General features: G+C 44.1%; 2 protein-coding genes across 2 annotated transcripts in view; one reads left to right on the top strand and one right to left on the bottom strand.

The window, feature by feature from the left end:
* LOC121003515 overlaps positions 1 to 20,086 on the top strand; it is a gene marked incomplete at its 5' end in the record, with an annotated part of 1,598,977 nt that overhangs the window by 419,840 nt on the left and 1,159,051 nt on the right.
* The window catches only part of LOC121004233 (gastrula zinc finger protein XlCGF17.1-like), a 90,179-nt gene that overhangs the window by 45,250 nt on the left and 24,843 nt on the right, over positions 1 to 20,086 (bottom strand). The window lies entirely within an intron of this gene.

Genomic DNA, 20,086 nt, shown 5'->3' with positions numbered 1-20,086 from the left:
TAGGTTAATAGCTCGTTTAGAGAACCTTTTCATGATATGCTAATTTTTTTAGATAGGAATTTTGGGTTTTCATGGGCTGTATGCCAAAATCATCAATATTAAAAGAAGAAAAGGCTTGAACTACTTCAGTTGTGTGTAATGAATCTAAAATATATGAAAGTCTAATGTTTATCAGTACATTACAGAAAATAATGAACTTTATCACAATATGCTAATTTTTTTAGAAGAACCTGTAAACTATAAATCCCACCCCTGAGAGGGAGAGACGACACTAAATAGGCAAGGTCAGATGACCAAACGTACAACACCTGAAGCAAGGGGTGTGGCCAAACAACAACAAAACCCTAATTGATCCACAAGGAACTTGTAAGATTAACATTTTTGCCAGTCTTTCTGATCTTCTGAAACCTGTTATAGGAACGTTCATGACAATAACATCCCCTGCTCCAGTCTACGTCTCTCAGATCTCCTAGATATGTCTTCTATATAACGCCCCCTCCTCCAGTCCACATCTCTGAGATCTCCTGGATCTGTCTTCTATATAACGCCCCCTCCTCCAGTCCACGTCTCTGAGATCTCCTGGATCTGTCTTCTATATAACGCCCCCTCCTCCAGTCCACATCTCTGAGATCTCCTGGATATGTCTTCTATATAATGCCCCCTGCTCCAGTCCATGTCTCTGAGATCTCCTGGATATGTCTTCTATATAATGCCCCCTGCTCCAGTCCACGTCTCTGAGATCTCCTGGATATGTCTTCTATATAATGCCCCCTGCTCCAGTCCACGTCTCTGAGATCTCCTGGATATGTCTTCTATATAACGCCCCCTCCTCTAGTCCACATCTCTGAGATCTCCTGGATATGTCTTCTATATAACGCCCCCTGCTCCAGTCCACGTCTCTGAGATCTCCTGGATATGTCTTCTATATAATGCCCCCTGCTCCAGTCCACGTCTCTGAGATCTCCTGGATATGTCTTCTATATAACGCTCCCTCCTCCAGTCCACGTCTCTGAGATCTCCTGGATATGTCTTCTATATAACGCTCCCTCCTCCAGTCCACGTCTCTGAGATCTCCTGGATATGTCTTCTATATAACGTCCCCTCCTCCAGTCCACATCTCTGAGATCTCCTGGATACATCTTCTATATAACGCCCCCTCCTCCAGTCCACGTCTCTGATATCTCCTGGATATGTCTTCTATATAACACCCCCTGCTCCAGTCCATGTCTCTGAGATCTCCTGGATATGTCTTCTATATAACGCCCCCTGCTCCAGTCCACGTCTCTGAGATCTCCTGGATATGTCTTCTATATAACGCCCCATGCTCCAGTCCACGTCTCTGAGATCTCCTGGATATGTCTTCTATATAACGCCCCCTCCTCCAGTCCACCTCTCTGAGATCTCCTGGATATGTCTTCTATATAACGCCCCCTCCTCCAGTCCACGTCTCTGATATCTCCTGGATATGTCTTCTATATAACGCCCCCTGCTCCCGTCCACGTCTCTGAGATCTCCTGGATATGTCTTCTATATAATGCCCCCTCCTCCAGTCCACGTCTCTGAGATCTCCTGGATATGTCTTCTATATAACGCCCCCTCCTCCAGTCCACGTCTCTGAGATCTCCTGGATATGTCTTCTATATAACGCCCCCTGCTCCAGTCCACGTCTCTGATCTCCTGGATATGTCTTCTATATAACGTCCCCTCCTCCAGTCCACGTCTCTGAGATCTCCTGGATATGTCTTCTATATAACGTCCCCTGCTCCCGGCTTTTCTTGCTCCTGAGGAAGGCCGCCCTTGAAATGCATTGTATACTAGAACCAACCTCTTGTGATTTGTATTTTATGTTATTATCTTTAAGCTGGTGTCCTGCCCCAGAAGCTGCGTCTTTACTTCCTGCTTCATGTTCTCTGGAATTTGTAGATTAGGCTGAGTTCACACTTCAGTTATTTGATCAGTTATTTCCATCAGTTATTGTGAGCCAAAACCTGGTGCGGGAGAAAAACACAGGACAAGTGCAGATCTTCCCATTACACCTGATCTCTGAGTAGCTTCGCTACTGGTCTGGGCTCAATAACTGAAGGAAATAACTGAAGAGTGAACTTGGCGTTAAGGGCGGATGGAGCTGTGTATCTTTGTGGTTGTGGAGCCTTATATGTGTGGATGTGATGAGTGTTCCACTTACCTGGGGGCAGGCGTGTCCTCCTCTGACAACCCTTCACTATGGAGCCTCCTGGGCTGTAATTTCTACCACCATGCAGGAGTCGGGCTCCAGGCTGTGCTGCGGGAGAAGGTACAGGACCTGTGATGATGTCATGACCATGTGATCAGGTGTGGGCGGAGTCAGGCTGTGCTGCAGGAGAAGGTACAGGACCTGTGATGATGTCATGACCATGTGATCAGGTGTGGGAGGAGTCAGGTTATGCTGCAGAAGAAGGTACAGGACCTGTGATGATGTCATGACCATGTGATCAGGTGTGGGAGGAGTCAGGCAGAGCTGCAGGAGAAGGTACAGGACTTGTGATGATGTCATGACCATGTGATCAGGTGTGGGAGGAGTCAGGTTATGCTGCAGGAGAAGGTACAGGACCTGTGATGATGTCATGACCATGTGATCAGGTGTGGGAGGAGTCAGGCAGAGCTGCAGGAGAAGGTACAGGACTTGTGATGATGTCATGACCATGTGATCAGGTGTGGGAGGAGTCAGGCTGTGCTGCAGGAGAAGGTACAGGACCTGTGATGATGTAATAACCATGTGACCGTGTGTGGGAGGAGTCAAGCTGTGCTGCAGGAGAAGGTACAGGACCTGTGACGATGTCATGACCATGTGATCAGGTGTGGGAGGAGTCATGGAGATCACATGACCAGGTTTATCTGCTCTGTGGGTGAGACTCTGCTGTGCTGTGTGGAATCCCAGTCTGTATGTAGCAGAGCTGTAAGCCTGTAATGTCTGTATAGATGAGCTGTATCCGTGTAATGTCTGTGTAGTTGAGCTGTATGTGCATACAACCAAGCTGTTTATGTGTAATATGCCTCTGAAGACTTCTATCAGTGTGTGCAGCAGAGCTGTGTATGTGTAATGTTCAGTTACTACAGCTGAGTCTTTGTCATGTCCATGTAGCAGAGCTGTGTATGTGTAATGTTCAGTTACTACAGCTGAGTCTTTGTCATGTCCATGTAGCAGAGCTGTGTATGTGTAATGTTCAGTTACTACAGCTGAGTCTTTGTCATGTCCATGTAGCAGAGCCGGCGATGTAATCTGCTGGTATCGGGGCTCTGTGTGTGCTCAGGAGATGTTTAGGGGTAACTCTGTCCCTTTTCTCCATATCAGTTATTAGAAATGATGTCAGCGATACCTTATGTCGGGGCAGATGTAGGATTTCCGCTGTGGGGGAAAAGGAGGAATAAACTTCTCTTCTGTTATTTCTAGTGTTAGCACATAAATGGCCGCGCTGTGTCTTATCGCTGGGGATTTTCTTTGTAGTGGATCTGAGCTTGTCTGCTGCTCCATTCCAATGGGGGAACATGGGCCCCGTTCTCATGACTGGCAGGGGCCCCCAGCAATCCGATCCCTACATTTATCGGATCGGAGATAAGTTCTCTTCCTGGACAGCCCCGCCCCCTTTAATAGCCCCGCCTTGCGTCATTGGTCGAATTTCAAAGATGAGATTTTAGTCGGCGGAGATTAGAAAAAAAACAGAAAAAAACTGATTAGTTTCGGGTCCGGTTCTCTCAATTTTTGAAAAAGTTTGGCTCGGACACAAATGACGATTCAGGCCAAACCGACGTTGCGCCAATTACCCTAAAAGTTGGTATTTGACCCCCTCTAGCCTCCTAGGAGTCATCATTTTTAGGAAAACTTTTCATTTATTTGTTATGATTTTTTCTTTTTCCCTCCCCAAGCTCCGGACCCAATGACGGTAATAGTAACTGATGTCTGACTGACATAGCGGTGGGGAAACGCGTTATCATACAGCGCGTGTAAAGGGCTTCTGTCATAAAACAGATGGGTATGAAGCTGGGTGATATTAGCGATGTGCTGATGTCAGCTGGACATAACTGTATTAGTGACATCTCCCTGTGTGGTGCCGTTATTGAGAAATAAGTACTTTTATAATATGCAAACGAGCCTCTAGGTGCGGGGAGGGGGGAGGGAAGTTGCGCCTGCACCTGGAGGCTCCGTTCTCTCACCTCTTGACACACCCTGCTAAAGATGATTGACAGGGCTAGGCAACGTTGCTCTCCTCCAGCCCTGTAAATCCCGCGCCTGTGCCGTCCCATTTATTATTCGGCGTAGGCGCAGTGAGTGAAGGACCCTCCCCTGCTGCCAGCAATTTTCACTTCCGGGGAGCACTGTGACGTATTCGGCGCAGGCGCAGTGATGAAGCCGGCAGCAAGTGAGTGTCCTTCACTCACCGCGCCTGCGCCGACAGGACTGCGCAGGCGCTGGATTTACAGGGCTGGAGGAGACCAACGATGCCTGGCCCTAGTGTCAATCAACTTTAGCAGGGCGTGTCAAGAGGTGAGAGAACGGAGCCTCCAGGTGCAGGAGCAACCCCCCCCCCCCCCCCCTCTCCCGCACCTAGAGGCTCGTTTGCATATTATAAAAGTACTTATTTCTCAATAACGGCGCCACGCAGGGAGATGTCACTAATACAATTATGTCCAGCTGACTTTAGCACATCGCTAATGTCAGCCAGCCTAATACCCATCTGTTTTATCACAGAGGCCCTTTAATATCACACCGCGCCGGTATACGTGTTCTGCTCTTTCATTTTCCGAAGCTTCCAATAATTGTCCCTTATCGGAGGCAGAAGATGATTACACACACAGTGTTATGGGATAAAAAAAATATATTAAAACGTGGCTTGGGTGACCAAGTGTCCAAAAATGATGCCTTGACAGGGTCGGAATGCCCGCCTGTACGAAACACAGAAGAAGAAGGGGCTTGTTGTGAACGAGCCTAAAAAACGTCTCTTCTAATTGGGAGCAGCAGCAGTGCGGTGTGGATGTGGGAAGGGGACGGTACTGATAAAGTGGCAGCAGCAGGAGCGGTACAGCATGGGAGATACAGGGCTGTCTACGGGTAGTGTGACGGACTGAACCGTCACTGGGGCTGCTGGAGAAGACTGAGGGCCAGCCTCCTTCCTACGGACTATGGACCCAGAACTATGGAGACCCCCTCAGACCTTTTGGGGTTACAAGGAACTATGAACCCTGATTTATGTGTGGAGTTTATATGCCACATATTTCCTATTGACCACTAAAGGTGCAGGGTGTGAATCCAGCAACACAAAAAGGGTTAACTCTCCACTGAGACTACCACTGATTGTGTTAGTGATGGGATTAAGATAGCTGATTCTAGGAGTAGCCGACTCCGGTGTAGATGAGTAGATCACCCTATGATACACTGTCTGTTTGCATGCTGTTCATGTTTGATTGATTTATGTTGTTAGACTTCTTGAACTGTATATATACTGAGTTGTCTTCAATAAAGTCAGTTCCTGTTTTACCCTCAACATAGAGCCTCGTCTCATGTGTGGGGGGAACAGCTATATTTACTCTGGGGATTACTATCGGTATTATACTCCCCTGGGATTACAACACGCTTCTACCCACTGGAAGCTGGATCCTGGTCTTGGGCCCAGGGTGGGTGGAGGACAGCGAGACACCAGCAAAGATGCTGGAAGTGGGGACTACAGTGCTGATGGTTTCCAGTGGAGTGCTCGGAAGTACTCGGTGAGCACTAGGAAGCATCCATTGGCGGAGGCACCCAGTCAGGGTGCCAAGTGGTCCGTCACAGCCCCTATATAATGTCCCCCAGTAGATGCCCCCCATAATGTATGCCAGTATATAATGCCAATATATAGGGGCCCCAGTAGATGCCCCCAACCGCTGCCTTCTCAAACAGCTGATCGGTGGGGGTCCTGAGTGTCGGGCCCCTGCCGATCAGATGCTGATGATCTATCCAGAGGACAGATCAGTAAAAAACACCTGCAGAACCCCTTTAAGTGAAATATACAGTGCCTCCCCCCCCAGTCCATACACTAGAGCTCCCTCGTAGGAACACCGATGTCTCGAACGCTCTATGACTCCTCTACCGCTCTCCACTATATCTTCCCTCACGATGCAGCTGCTGTCTTCTAGAACACCACAAGCTCTCGCCCCTCTCACACACATATCAGATGAATGGAGGGCGGCCGGGCCTGCACGGTGCGCTCTCCTTCACTGTGTGAGCTCTGGGTTAGAGACAGCTGCAGGTCCTGGAGGTGGGTCTGACATTGGGGTGATATCCGGGCGATAGAGTTACCCCTAAACATCTCCTGAGCACACACAGAGCCCCGATACCAGCAGATTACATCGCCGGCTCTGCTACATGGACATGACAAAGACTCCGCTGTAGTACATGAACATTACACATATACATCTCTTTAGAGGCATATTGCACATAAAAGGCTTGCTTGCAAATACATACAGCTGATAGAGATGTGTGAATTTTATTCTATGTTTTGTATCTCTAGGACTGTAATTGGTTAATTTTTCTTCTTCCAAGTGCCTCCCACCCCCCTCTTTGTTTTAAGACTGGAGAAGAGAGGGGGGGGGGGCAAAGAGCTGTGCTGTGGGAAGTGTCTGTTTTCTCATCTTTGTACAGGTGTCCCAAGGGAGGTGTATAGACTGTGGAGGAATGAATGCATAAGCCAATTATATGGCTTGATGATATATACATATTATCCACTGCCTATAGAGAAGCACCTCCTTGAAGTGTCACACATGACGTATGCAGTATTCATGTTAGAATGGACGCCATTAGAACATAGCGTCTACTTGATTTTTACATTAGTTCACATTCCAAAGTGGTGCACAGTGCGCAGATGTTAGAGTGTTATCTCTGTTTCTCTTATCTCTTTTTCCCCCTTTGACCAATGAAACAATGTTTAAGCCTCAGAGAGGACTGCCCTCTTCTGAAGATGTATATAACATTTACTCTTTGTATTAAAAGGTAGAGATTGCTTTGACCAGCTTCTGTGTCAGTGTTCAGTCTCTCAACCACGCGTGGATATTAACCCCTGGGGGGTACATTGATTTGGAGCACCAGAGTGCATCTCAAATGCTCTAATTTAGGGTGACTTTAACAGTTGGCACCCCAGATAGGACTGGCGAAGCAAAGGTAGCATCCAACAGCTGACCAGAAGGGCCCTGAGCTTGACGAACGGCAGAGGGGAGAGGATTGCAGCCTCAAAAGAAAGGTGAGAAAACTATTTTTATCTTTTCTGCCTTTCTGCTATTTACTTTGTCATGCTCAGATAGCTCAGTCTGCTGTGAGGTGGTACCGATGTAAGTATAGTAGTCGGCTGTAATGCTGAAAGCTTGGAGTCTATAGAACCAATAGTCTGAATTTATAGATCACTCTGGTGTGTATATGTTTTGTGTGTGTCTGTGATCTGTCTGAGGAGTGAGTTGAGCACAGACGGTAAGACCACAGACACAGGGACGGGACAGTAACCTCCTGGTTTGGAAGGAGGCGCTGTAGCGCCGAGGTGTGGGACAAAGTAAACTCCGGCTGACCTGGCCAGGAAGACGCGTGGAGCCGCCTGACCCTCTAGAAGGGAAGACTGCGGAGATATTCTCTACCTGACCTGACCCCAGGAAGACACGTGCGGAGCTGCCTGACCCTCTAGGGGGAAGACGTGTTGGGAGTCCCAGCTGACTAGTCAGACGTGATAGTCAGATTTAAGCCAACCAGAGGGGAGGGTGAATCCTTTGTCTGCGGAGGAAAGGGTTAAAGGTGCTGATCACTCCTCTGTTTTGTGTGTGTGTCAAGGTTCAAACAAAAAAAAGACTGCGCTGCAGAAAGAATTCTTTTTTTTTCCTTCTTTTCCTCTCTCCTCGGATTAAAAGGGAAGAAAGCGAGGTTTTCACCAGGTTCACAGGATGTAACAAAATCCTCCTCAGATCTACAAGTGCCTGCAGAGTGCAAATAGAAACTCTATATGGTGAAGTACTGCCACTGTGTTATACAACCGCAAGGAAGAAATATACTCACAAGATTCCATTCACAGTGTGCGTATTTATCACCACTTGTGTCCCCACATCTCCATAGGCTTCAGCAAACACCTTCTCTGGTATTCCTTAATCTTCTCATAGATCCCTGTTTCCTCATAGACCAAAGAAACGCGGAGGATAGTGAAGCACTTAGGGGTGCCATTTAAAAAAATCATATATTATACTCACAAAATTAAAAATATAACAAGCATTCAGATCAGCCTGCACAGACGCCTGACCCGGGTTTCGCTACAACGCTTCTTCAGGAGCTCTGATCGCAAAGCCGAAAACAGCTGTTCTTTATCAGCAAGCTAACCCCACCCCCATACCAAACTTCTACTCCCCATATAAAACTAATAAAATATGAGCATATTATATAAAACCTCCTAAAACCATCATTTCCCAAATCAGTCCTGCGCATAGGTCAATGGTACCTTTCATTTTTCATTATCTTCTGTTCATTCAATTCACAAGGTTATAAAATCCCAAACATCGCACCGGCATCTCAGTCACTATTCAGACCCGAGGCAAACATCATCATTTCTCATCCTAGACTATACAAGAATTAACATCACATTCTACATTCAGGCCTCTCGGTTGGATAGTATTCAGACAGTACATCCAATTTACTTCTCTTTTGTTGATTTTAGTTATATAATCTCCACCTCGAACCGACTTGTCTACCAATTCAATTCCCATAAATTTTAACCCCTAGATGTGGAAAAATATAGGGAACAAAGTGAAGTCATCAAGGAGAGGTTTTTAGAAAAAAGGTTATGATGAAAGGTTTTTGGAAGAGTGCAAAATGGAAATAGGTAATAAGGATAAAATAAAAGAAAAAAAAATGGACCTTCTTTACACAATATAATACAAAATTGGGCCTAATAAAGAATATGATCCAGAACAATTTGAAAATTCTCAAACATGATCCTATTCTAGGAAAAGAAATACCAAATAAACCTTCCATTGTTTTTAAAGGGTTTCTGTCACCCCACTAAAGTGATATTTTTTTTTTTGGGCTAGTTAAATTAGTTATATAGCGATATATTAAAATATAATAGTGTTCCTTACTTTGATCCAGCAGTTTAGTCAAAAAACGAAGTTTTATCATATGCAAATCCGGTCTCTACCAGCAAGTAGGGCGTCTACTTGCTGGTAGCTTCTGCAGAAATCCGCCCCCTCCTCTTGTTGATTGACAGGGCCAGCCGGGATCTCCTCCTCCGGCCAGCCCTGTCGGCATTTCAAAAATCGCGCGCCCGTGTTGAATCTGCGCAGGCGCTCTGAGATGAGGAGGCTCGTCTCCTCAGAGCTCCCTCAGTGTGCCTGCGCCGATGACATCATCGAAATAGAAGACGTCATCGGCGCAGGCGCACTGAGGGAGTTCAGAGGAGACGAGCCTCCTCATCTCAGAGCGCCTTCACAGATTCAACACGGGCGCGCGATTTTTGAAATGCCGACAGGGCTGGCCGGAGGAGGAGATCCCGGCTGGCCCTGTCAATCAACAAGAGGAGGGGGCGGTTTTCTGCAGCAGCTACCAGCAAGTAGACGCCCTACTTGCTGGTAGAGACCGGATTTGCATATGATAAAACTTCGTTTTTTGACTAAACTGCTGGATCAAAGTAAGGAACACTATTATATTTTAATATATCGCTATATAACTAATTTAACTAGCCCAAAAAAAAATATCACTTTAGTGGGGTGACAGAAACCCTTTAAAAAGGCTCCAAATTTGTCTAACAGCCTTGTGCATAGTGGGAACTTTGCAACAAAAGAACAGAAAAGTTTGCAGAGAAATGGTAAATTCACATGGTGCGGTTTTTGCCCGCCTTGCAGGAACCGCAACCAAAAAGACCGGCAAAAAATGATGGAGACTATACAAATCAAAGGTAAAAAGGAAACCGTAAAAATAAAAGGGCAACTTACGTGTAATAGTGTGGGGGTGATCTATATGCTGGAGTGCCCTTGTGGCCTCCAATATATAGGAAGGACCACCCGCAGCTTGAAGACCCGTGTGCAGGAGCATATTTATAATATTAAAAAAGGCTTAGTAACACATAGTGTGTCATTGCATTACAAACTATGTCACCAAAAAGAACCCAAAGGGTTAAAATTTATGGGAATTGAATTGGTAGACAAGTCGGTTCGAGGTGGAGATTATAGAACTAAAATCAAGAAAAAGAGAAGTAAATTGGATGTACTGTCTGAATACTATCCAACCGAGAGGCCTGAATGTAGAATGTGATGTTAATTCTTGTATAGTCTAGGATGAGAAATGATGATGTTTGCCTCGGGTCTGAATAGTGACTGAGATGCCGGTGCGATGTTTGGAATTTTATAACCTTGTGAATTGAATGAACAGAAGATAAATGAAAAATGAAAGGTACCATTGACCTATGCGCAGGACTGATTTGGGAAATTATGGTTTTAGGAGGTTTTATATGATATGCTCATATTTTATTAGTTTTATATGGGGAGTAGAAGTTTGGTATGGCGGTGGGGTTAGCTTGCTGATAAAGAACAGCTGTTTTCGGCTTTGCGATCAGAGCTCCTGAAGAAGCGTTGTAGCGAAACCCGGGTCGGGCGTCTGTGCAGGCTGATCTGAATGCTTGTTATATTTTTAATTTTGTGAGTATAATAAATGATTTTTTTAAATCGCACCCCTAAGTGCTTCACTATCCTCCGCGTTTCTTTGGTCTATGAGGAAACAGGGATCTATGAGAAGATGGGGCTTCTGTCAGCCCACTAAACAGTTTTTTTTTTTTTTTGTTTACTAATAATCCCTACACTGCGATCTCTGCATACATAAGTTAAATCATCATTTTGGTTCAGTAGAATTTGATAAAAAGCTATTTTTAAAATATGCAAATTACCTTGCTACCAGCAAGTAGGGCGGCTACTTGCTGGTAGCAGCCGCATCCTCCGATCCTAATGACGCCCCCTCCGCATTGTGATTGACAGGGCCAGGGAACGGAATAGTCTCCATCTGTCTGCCCCATAACGTCTCCATCTGTCTGCCCCATACAGTATAATAAATCTCCTGGCTGCCCCATACAGTATATAACATCTACTTACGGCTTCCCCTATACAGTATATAATGTTTCCTTGTGGCTGGCCCCCATACAGTATATAATGTTTCCTTGTGGCTGGCCCCCATACAGTATATAATGTTTCCTTGTGGCTGGCCCCCATACAGTATATAACGTCTCCTTGTGGCTGCCCCCCATACAGTATATAATGTTTCCTTTTGGTTTGTCCCCATAATGTATAACGTCTCCATCTGTCTGCCCCATACAGTATAATAAATCTCCTGGCTGCCCCATACAGTATATAACATCTACTTACGGCTTTCCCTATACAGTATATAATGTTTCCTTGTGGCTGGCCCCCATACAGTATATAACGTCTCCTTGCGGCTGGCCCCCGTACGGTATAATGTTTTTTTTTTTAACAATTTTATTTAAAATGGTTATTTATCACGATAAATTTCTTAATATAGTTATTGGTTGAATATTTTTTCCTATCGTTCAACCATAGCCAGAGGGGGGCTGGTTCTGTCCACAGGCAGCAGGGGTGGAGATGAGCGCCTCCATTGTGGAAGCGCTCATCTCCATATTCATCTTTATCGCCGTCCTCAGGACAGCGATACAGATAAATGGTGCTAATGCTTCTTCCGTCAGGAGATTGACCATGAATAGCACCTTCTTTTTCTCGGTGGTGAAGGGGGCCGGGTACATCTGAAAATAGATGCGGCATTGGTTTAGAAACCCCCGATACTGGCGTCTGTCGCCGCCGAATCTTGATGGGAGTGGCATGCGGGTGTCTGCGGCCGCGCCGCGGACGTCCAGGTGTTGCCTCTGTAGTTCAATAATCTCCCTTTGCTGGCTTTGGACTACGCCTTGGAGCTGGGCAAATTTCTCCTGATATGTAGTACCAAATTCTTGAAGTTCGGAGACCTGCTTACGCAGAGTGGCCATTGCGGACTCCATAGTGTGGCTGATTATTCTGTAACAATCCTACAGGCTCACCTGAGTCAGAGGACCGCTTGCTGGAGGTAGGAGTGGAGCCCAGTGGCAAGGACCGCAGGCAGGTAGTAGGTGCAGGAAGTCTGGCAGAGGCGTAGTCGGTAGGCAGGCGGTGGGTCAGGGCAGGCGGCAGTAAGCGTGGTCAGACAATCCGGATGGCAACGGTGGTAGCAGTTCAGTTGGTAGGGACAAGCAGAAGAGTAGTCGGTAGGCAATTCCTGGTCAGCAGTGGACTTCCAGCAGTAGCAAGAGCAGCAGATGAGGAGAAGCTTGATCAAGGCTCAGGAGCTCAATAATCAGCAAACTGGAGTGCAAGGGGCTGGACTTATATAGGGAAGTACCAGGTGTGGGGAATCAAGGGTAATGAGCAAGGCTTGGCAAGACTGAGGTTAACTAATAGGCTTCAGGGAGGAATGTCCAGAGAGGACGGTAGCCTAGTAAGCAGGGCTACCGCCTGGGATGTGGCTGGTCACGGGTTTGAATCCCGACACCGTTCCTCTGTAAGGCTATATACTATGTTAATTGTTTAATATGTTATGTTTAATTATGTTTACCAAATCATAAAATTTATATTTATTTTGAACAGCTCCTAGCGGATTACCCAATAGGTTTGGATAATTTAGACCAATAAATGGTAAGTTTAAAATAAAAATAAATTAAAATTATTTTATTTCCAAAATATATTTATATTTATTTTATAATAAAAATGTATATATGTTAATTTAATAAATTTTTAACAGTTCAACTGAGGATTAAAAAATGTGTTTGTATCATTTAGAACAAATACTGGTAAGTTTTAAACAAACTAAATATTTATAAAGATATATAAAAATATATATACACTGCTCAAAAAAATAAAGGGAACACTTAAACAACACAATGTAACTCCAAGTCAATCACACTTCTGTGAAATCAAACTGTCCACTTAGGAAGCAACACTGAGTGACAATCAATTTCACATGCTGTTGTGCAAATGGGATAGACAACAGGTGGAAATTATAGGCAAATAGCAAGACACCCCCAATAAAGGAGTGGTTCTGGAGGTGGTGACCACAGACCACTTTTCAGTTCCTATGCTTCCTGGCTGATGCTTTGGTCACTTTTGAATGCTGCCGATGCTTTCACTCTAGTGGTAGCATGAGACGGAGTCTACAACCCACACAAGTGGCTCAGGTAGTGCAGCTTATCCAGGATGGCACATCAATGCGAGCTGTGGCAAGAAGGTTTGCTGTGCCGTAGGAGGGCAACAACCCAGCAGCAGGACCGCTACCTCCGCCTTTTTGCAAGGAGGAACAGGAGGAGCACTGCCAGAGCCCTGCAAAATGACCTCCAGCAGGCCACAAATATGCATGTGTCTGCTCAAACGGTCAGAAACAGACTCCATGAGGGCCCGACGTCCACAGGTGGGGGTTGTGCTTACAGCCCAACACCGTGCAGGACGTTTGGCATTTGCCAGAGAACACCAAGATTGGCAAATTCGCCACTGGTGCCCTGTGCTCTTCACAGATGAAAGCAGGTTCACACTGAGCACATGTGACAGACGTGACAGAGTCTGGAGACGCCGTGGAGAACGTTCTGGTGCCTGCAACATCCTCCAGCATGACCGGTTTGGCATTGGGTCAGTAATGGTGTGGGGTGGCATTTCTTTGGAGGGCCGCACAGCCCTCCATGTACTCGCCAGAGGTAGCCTGACTGCCATTAGGTACCGAGATGAGATCCTCAGACCCCTTGTGAGACCATATGCTGGTGCGGTTTGCCCTGGGTTCCTCCTAATGCAAGACAATGCTAGACCTCATGTGGCTGGAGTGTGTCAGCAGTTCCTGCAAGACGAAGGCATTGATGCTATGGACTGGCCCGCCCGTTCCCCAGACCTGAATCCAATTGAGCACATCTGGGACATCATGTCTCGCTCTATCCACCAACGTCACGTTGCACCACAGACTGTCCAGGAGTTGGCAGATGCTTTAGTCCAGGTCTGGGAGGAGATCCCTCAGGAGACCGTCCGCCACCTCATCAGGAGCATGCACAGGCGTTGTAGGGAGGTCATACAGGCACGTGGAGACCACACACACTACTGAGCCTCATTTTGACTTGTTTTAAGGACATTACATCAAAGTTGGATCAGCCTGTAGTGTGTTTTTCCACTTTAATTTTGAGTGTGACTCCAAATCCAGACCTCCATGGGTTGAAAAATTTGATTTTCCATTTTTTTTAATTTTTGTGTGATTTTGTTGTCAGCACATTCAACTATGTAAAGAACAAAGTATTTCAGAAGAATATTTAATTAACTCAGATCTAGGATGTGTTATTTTTGTGTTCCCTTTATTTTTTTGAGCAGTGTATATTAGAATTATTTATATAGAATTTATTAATATTTTTTTTTTCTATTAACAGCTCATAGTGGATTACATAATTGGTTTGTATCATTTATACAAAATTTTAGTAAGTATGAAACAAAATTCTATATATACAATTTTTTAAAAAATAAAACAAAATTTAATATTAATATATATATACACTGCTCAAAAAAATAAAGGGAACACTTAAACAACACAATGTAACTCCAAGTCAATCACACTTCTGTGAAATCAAACTGTCCACTTAGGAAGCAACACTGAGTGACAATCAATTTCACATGCTGTTGTGCAAATGGGATAGACAAAAGGTGGAAATTATAAGCAATTAGCAAGACACCCCCAATAAAGAAGTGGTTCTGCAGGTGGTGACCACAGACACTTCTCAGTTCCTATGCTTCCTGGCTGATGTTTTGGTCACTTTTGAATGCTGGCGGTGCTTTCACTCTAGTGGTAGCATGAGACGGAGAATACAAACCCACACAAGTGGCTCAGGTAGTGCAGCTTATCCAGGATGGCACATCAATGCGAGCTGTGGCAAGAAGGTTTGCTGTGTCTGTCAGCGTAGTGTCCAGAGCATGGAGGCGCTACCAGGAGACAGGCCAGTACATCAGGAGACGTGGAGGAGGCCGTAGGAGGGCAACAACCCAGCAGCAGGACCGCTACCTCCGCCTTTGTGCAAGGAGGAACAGGAGGAGCACTGCCAGAGCCATGTAAAATGACCTCCAGAAGGCCACAAATGTGCATGTGTCTGCTCAAACGGTCAGAAACAGACTCCATGAGGGTGATATGAGGGCCCGATGTCCACAGGTGGGGGTTGCGCTTACAGCCCAACACCGTGCAGGACGTTTGGCATTTGCCAGAGAACACCAAGATTGGCAAATTCGCCACTGGCGCCCTGTGCTCTTCACAGATGAAAGCAGGTTCACACTGAGCACATGTGTCAGACGTGACAGAGTCTGGAGACGCCGTGGAGAACGTTCTGCTGCCTGCAACATCCTCCAGCATGACCGGTTTGGCATTGGGTCAGTAATGGTGTGGGGTGGCATTTCTTTGGAGGGCCGCACAGCCCTCCATGTGCTCGCCAGAGGTAGCCTGACTGCCATTAGGTACCGAGATGAGATCCTCAGACCCCATGTGAGACCATATGCTGGTGCGGTTGGCCCTGGGTTCCTCCTAATGCAAGACAATGCTAGACCTTATGTGGCTGGAGTGTGTCAGCAGTTCCTGCAAGACGAAGGCATTGATGCTATGGACTGGCCCTTCCCGTTCCCCAGACCTGAATCCAATTGAGCACATCTGGGACATCATGTCTCGCTCTATCCACCAACGTCACGTTGCACCACAGACTGTCCAGGAGTTGGCAGATGCTTTAGTCCAGGTCTGGGAGGAGATCCCTCAGGAGAACGTCCGCCACCTCATCAGGAGCATGCACAGGCATTGTAGGGAGGTCATACAGGCACGTGGAGGCCACACACACTACTGAGCCTCATTTTGACTTGTTTTAAGGACATTACATCAAAGTTGGGTCAGCCTGTAGTGTGTTTTTCCACTTTAATTTTGAGTGTGACTCCAAATCCAGACCTCCATGGGTTAAAAAATCTGATTTCCATTTTTTTATTTTTGTGTGATTTTGTTGTCAGCACATTCAACTATGTAAAGAACAAAGTATTTCAGAAGAATATTTAATTAATTCAGATCTAGGATGTGTTATTTTTGAGTTCCCTTTATTTTTTTGAGCAGTGTATATATATATATATATATTTTATATAGATATATAATTAAATTAAAAAGTTATTTATTTTCACTTTTAACAGCTCCTAGTGGACAAAGTTATTGGTTTGTATCCATTAGACAGATAACTGGTAAGTAATAAAATATATATAATCTTTATATAAATATATATAATCTTTTTACATAAATTGTAAAAAAAAAAATCATATTTTGAGCATGTTAAATTATCAATATTAGCTAATGACATATTAATAATAATAATATTATAATATCTAATTTAAATGGAACCTGTCCCCGGGATTTTGTGTATAGAGCTGAGGACATGGGTTGCTAGATGGCCGCTAGCACATCCGCAATACCCAGTCCCCATAGCTCTGTGTGCTTTTATTGTGTAAAAAAAACGATTTGATACATATGTGTAACGGGGTTCCGAAGGTGCACTCGGTCCCCCATTAGCCGCAGACCTGCTGCTTAGCTTCGGGAGCGAGGTTCTGTGTTTGACCTCGTTCCCAAGGTGGCTTTACTAGCTGGGTGGCTCCCTGCTCCTAAATCTGCCTTGAGCGCCGAGCTGATCACTCGGTGCTCGACTGGTTGGTCTGTCGGTCATGTGACGCTGGCCACGTCACATGACCCTCACTCCCCACTATAAATACAGGCAGCCTGCTGGCCACAGGTTGCCCGTTAATTTAGGTTCCACCTGTGGTTTTGTCTTTCCTGACGTACTTACCTCCTGCTGAATTCCTGACGATCCTCTGCCTGCTCCTTGTGTACTTTGCTGCTCTCCTGTTATTCTGACCCAGTCCTCCTCCTGACGATCCTCTGCTGACTCCTTTGGTACTTCACGTCTCTCCTGGTATTTATGACCCCGGCTTCTCCTGACAATTCTCTGCCTGCTCCATTTGTAATTTGTAGCTTTCCTGGTATTGACTCGGTCCGTTCACATTGTGTTGTTTGTTTGTCTGTCTTCCCTGCACTTAGTCCAAGCTAGGGATTGCCGTCCAGTTGTCCCCTGTCATTAGGAGTTGCGAGGCTAGTAGGCAGGGCCAGGGGTAAGGGTGGAGCGCAGTGGTCACTTCCCTCCCCCCTGTGTGTGTGTGTGTGTACGCAACCATTACAATATGCGAATTAACCTGAGATGAGTCAGAGCTTGAAAATAGGACTCTTCTCTGGTCATACAAGTAAGATATGACTATTTTATGTTAATTTGCATATGTATCAAATCAGTTTTTTTACACAATAAAAGCACACAGAGCTACGGGGACTGGATATTGCGGAGTTGCTAGCAGGCATCTAGCAGCCCAGCTCTATACCCAAAATCTGGAATATTTAATAGTATACTAATTTAAACTGAACCAATTTCATTTATAATAACAATGTACTGTTTTATTTATTTCAGGTCAAAAAAATGCCTTCGTGTGTTATAAAAAATTGTCTAAGCAAGACAGGAAAGAAAGATCAGGCTGAATCAATTCGTCTACATCCCTTTCCAGCAGATCCAAATAAAATTAAATTATGGCTATTACAAACTGGCCAAATATATGTCAACCTAGAACAAATTGTTAAAACCATTTCTGAAGATAACAAGTCTAAAAAATACAGAATGTGCTCATTACATTTCGGTGAGGAAAGTTACAGGGCGTCAAAAGTTGGAAAAACTTTGAAAAAGGACGCTATACCTACGTTATTCTCAAAAGCGCAAGAAGGTCAAATTTTAATAGAAGACTTCAAATGATAAATCCAGCCCGCCAAACACAGAAGAAGTTCAAGATAGTTATATGGATAACTCGGTTGATGGAAAAGTATCTGTTTCTACTCAAACGGATTTCACCTTAGAAAACTCTCTAGTCATTACAAACCAAACTCACGACCACACTTATACAATTCAATTACCTGAAATTGCTTTTCGTTCACCAACAAAAAGTTACAATCTTCATTCCGGTAAGCAAATTACAAGTACACTGATACAGGCAGTTATATCCGATTTTGATTCACCGTTAAAGAAAAAACAAATGTTGGATAAAGACCATGAAGATTTATATTTTCCAGCCGAGGAGAACAATGATCCTTTGTCGCCGTTGACAAATTTGTTGCTTCCTGTAGAAGATTATTCTGAGATTTCATTGGATGAACCAACATTAGATGAAAATGATGAAGATTATCAACCTGAAGAACAAAGTTTTAACAATTCAGATTTTGATGGTTTTTCAGCGATAATGTACACCAAAGAACAACCAAAAAAGCCAATGTTAATAGAATTAACAGAAGCAGAGATTGTGCAAGAAAGGAAATTTATTGTCTTTGAATCCTGCTTGGATAATCTTATCCGTAAAGTTAAAATGTCAGGATTCGGAATGTAATTATCTTGTAAGTTCTTTTTCAAAATCTATTGAGGGATCTTCCATAAGGATCAAAGCTAAGTGTTACCTAGGACATACATTTACAGTATTTGAATCGCAGCCCAGAATTTCTCAATACAGCTCTGGCAACATATTGTTAGCCTCCTCTATTTTATTCAGTGGCTTAAATTTCCAAAAAGTAAAAGAATTTCTGGATATTTTTGGTATGGTAAGTATTTCTGAAAAATCTTACTACAGATATCAATCAAAATTTCTTTTTCCAGCAATAGATCTGGCCTGGATTAAAGAACAATCACGAAACTTTGAAGATTTAAAAAATAATCCCCTTTGCATTTCTGGAGATAGGCAATGTGACAGCCCAGGACACAATGCAAAATATTGTACCTACACTGTCATGGACAATATGACAGAGAAGATTATAGATTGAAGTTGTTCAGCGATCACAGTGTTCTTCCTCAGTAGCGATGGAGAAATATGCCTTTGAAATTACCATGGAAAGACTGCTTTCAAGGGGATACAAAATTTGTGTATTTGCCTCGGATAGACATGTCGGAATACTAAAAAAAATACGACAGGATTACTCCAATATTAATCACCAATTTGATGTCTGGCACTATGCCAAATCTCTTAGGAAAAAACTCACTGCAGCCAGCAAACAGAAGTTCTGTAAGGAAATTACACCTTGGATCGATAAGATTGTTTTACATTTCTGGTGGTCAATCCAAACTTGCGGGGACAACGTCGAAAATTTGAAAGAAAGATGGATATCTCTATTACACCATGTAACGGACATACATGAATGGGACAGTGATATATATAATCATTGTAGCCACGGTACATTGTCAACTGATAAAGAAGAAGAAAAAGTTCTCTGGTTAAATCCCGAACATCAACCCTTTTTAAGCATTCAAAAAATTGTAAGTAACAAAACCCTTTTGGATGATTTGAAACATCTTGTAAATAATTGTCATACTGGAAAATTAGAAAACTTTCACAGCTTGGTATTAAAATATAGGACGAAGAGGATTCACTTCATGATAGATGCAATGGAGACAAGAACAAAGTTGGCTGCCCTCACCCACAATTATAACATAGGAAGAGAACTAGCCACCGTGAAATTTCCAAAAAGAAATACAGAACCTAAGGGCACCGTCTGAACAAAGCCATTTCTTCCAAAAACCCAAAGCAGGTGGTCGGTAAAAAATGTTTATGAAAAAATGGATGTAAAGTATCTAGAAGACTTGACAATAAAAGTATTGAATTTAGTGAACCAGAAAATACAATCACTATGGACTTCACGAACACCAACTCTACCACCCAATATAGCAAATCTGGAGTGTCCAAACAAAGATGAAATTAAAAACAAACACATTATGCGATTCAGGAATTTGTCAAGAGCAGTTGACAATTGAGTGTTACTAGTACTAAAAGAAATTTATATGCTTTTTCCTAGAGTTTCTTGTTCTTAGACTTTTAAAATTGATATTTTAATATGTTGGTCTTATATCATAAATTTGGTTGAACGTTTCTTAGATTTCAACATCTTAATGTTTTATTCCAAAACTGAAATAGCTCA

Source organism: Bufo bufo, chromosome 6 (genome assembly GCF_905171765.1).
Source record: "Bufo bufo chromosome 6, aBufBuf1.1, whole genome shotgun sequence".
Taxonomy (NCBI): Eukaryota; Metazoa; Chordata; class Amphibia; order Anura; family Bufonidae; genus Bufo; species Bufo bufo.
The sequence above is the reverse complement of the archived record's forward strand: the minus strand, read 5'-3'. Positions and strand labels throughout refer to the sequence as shown.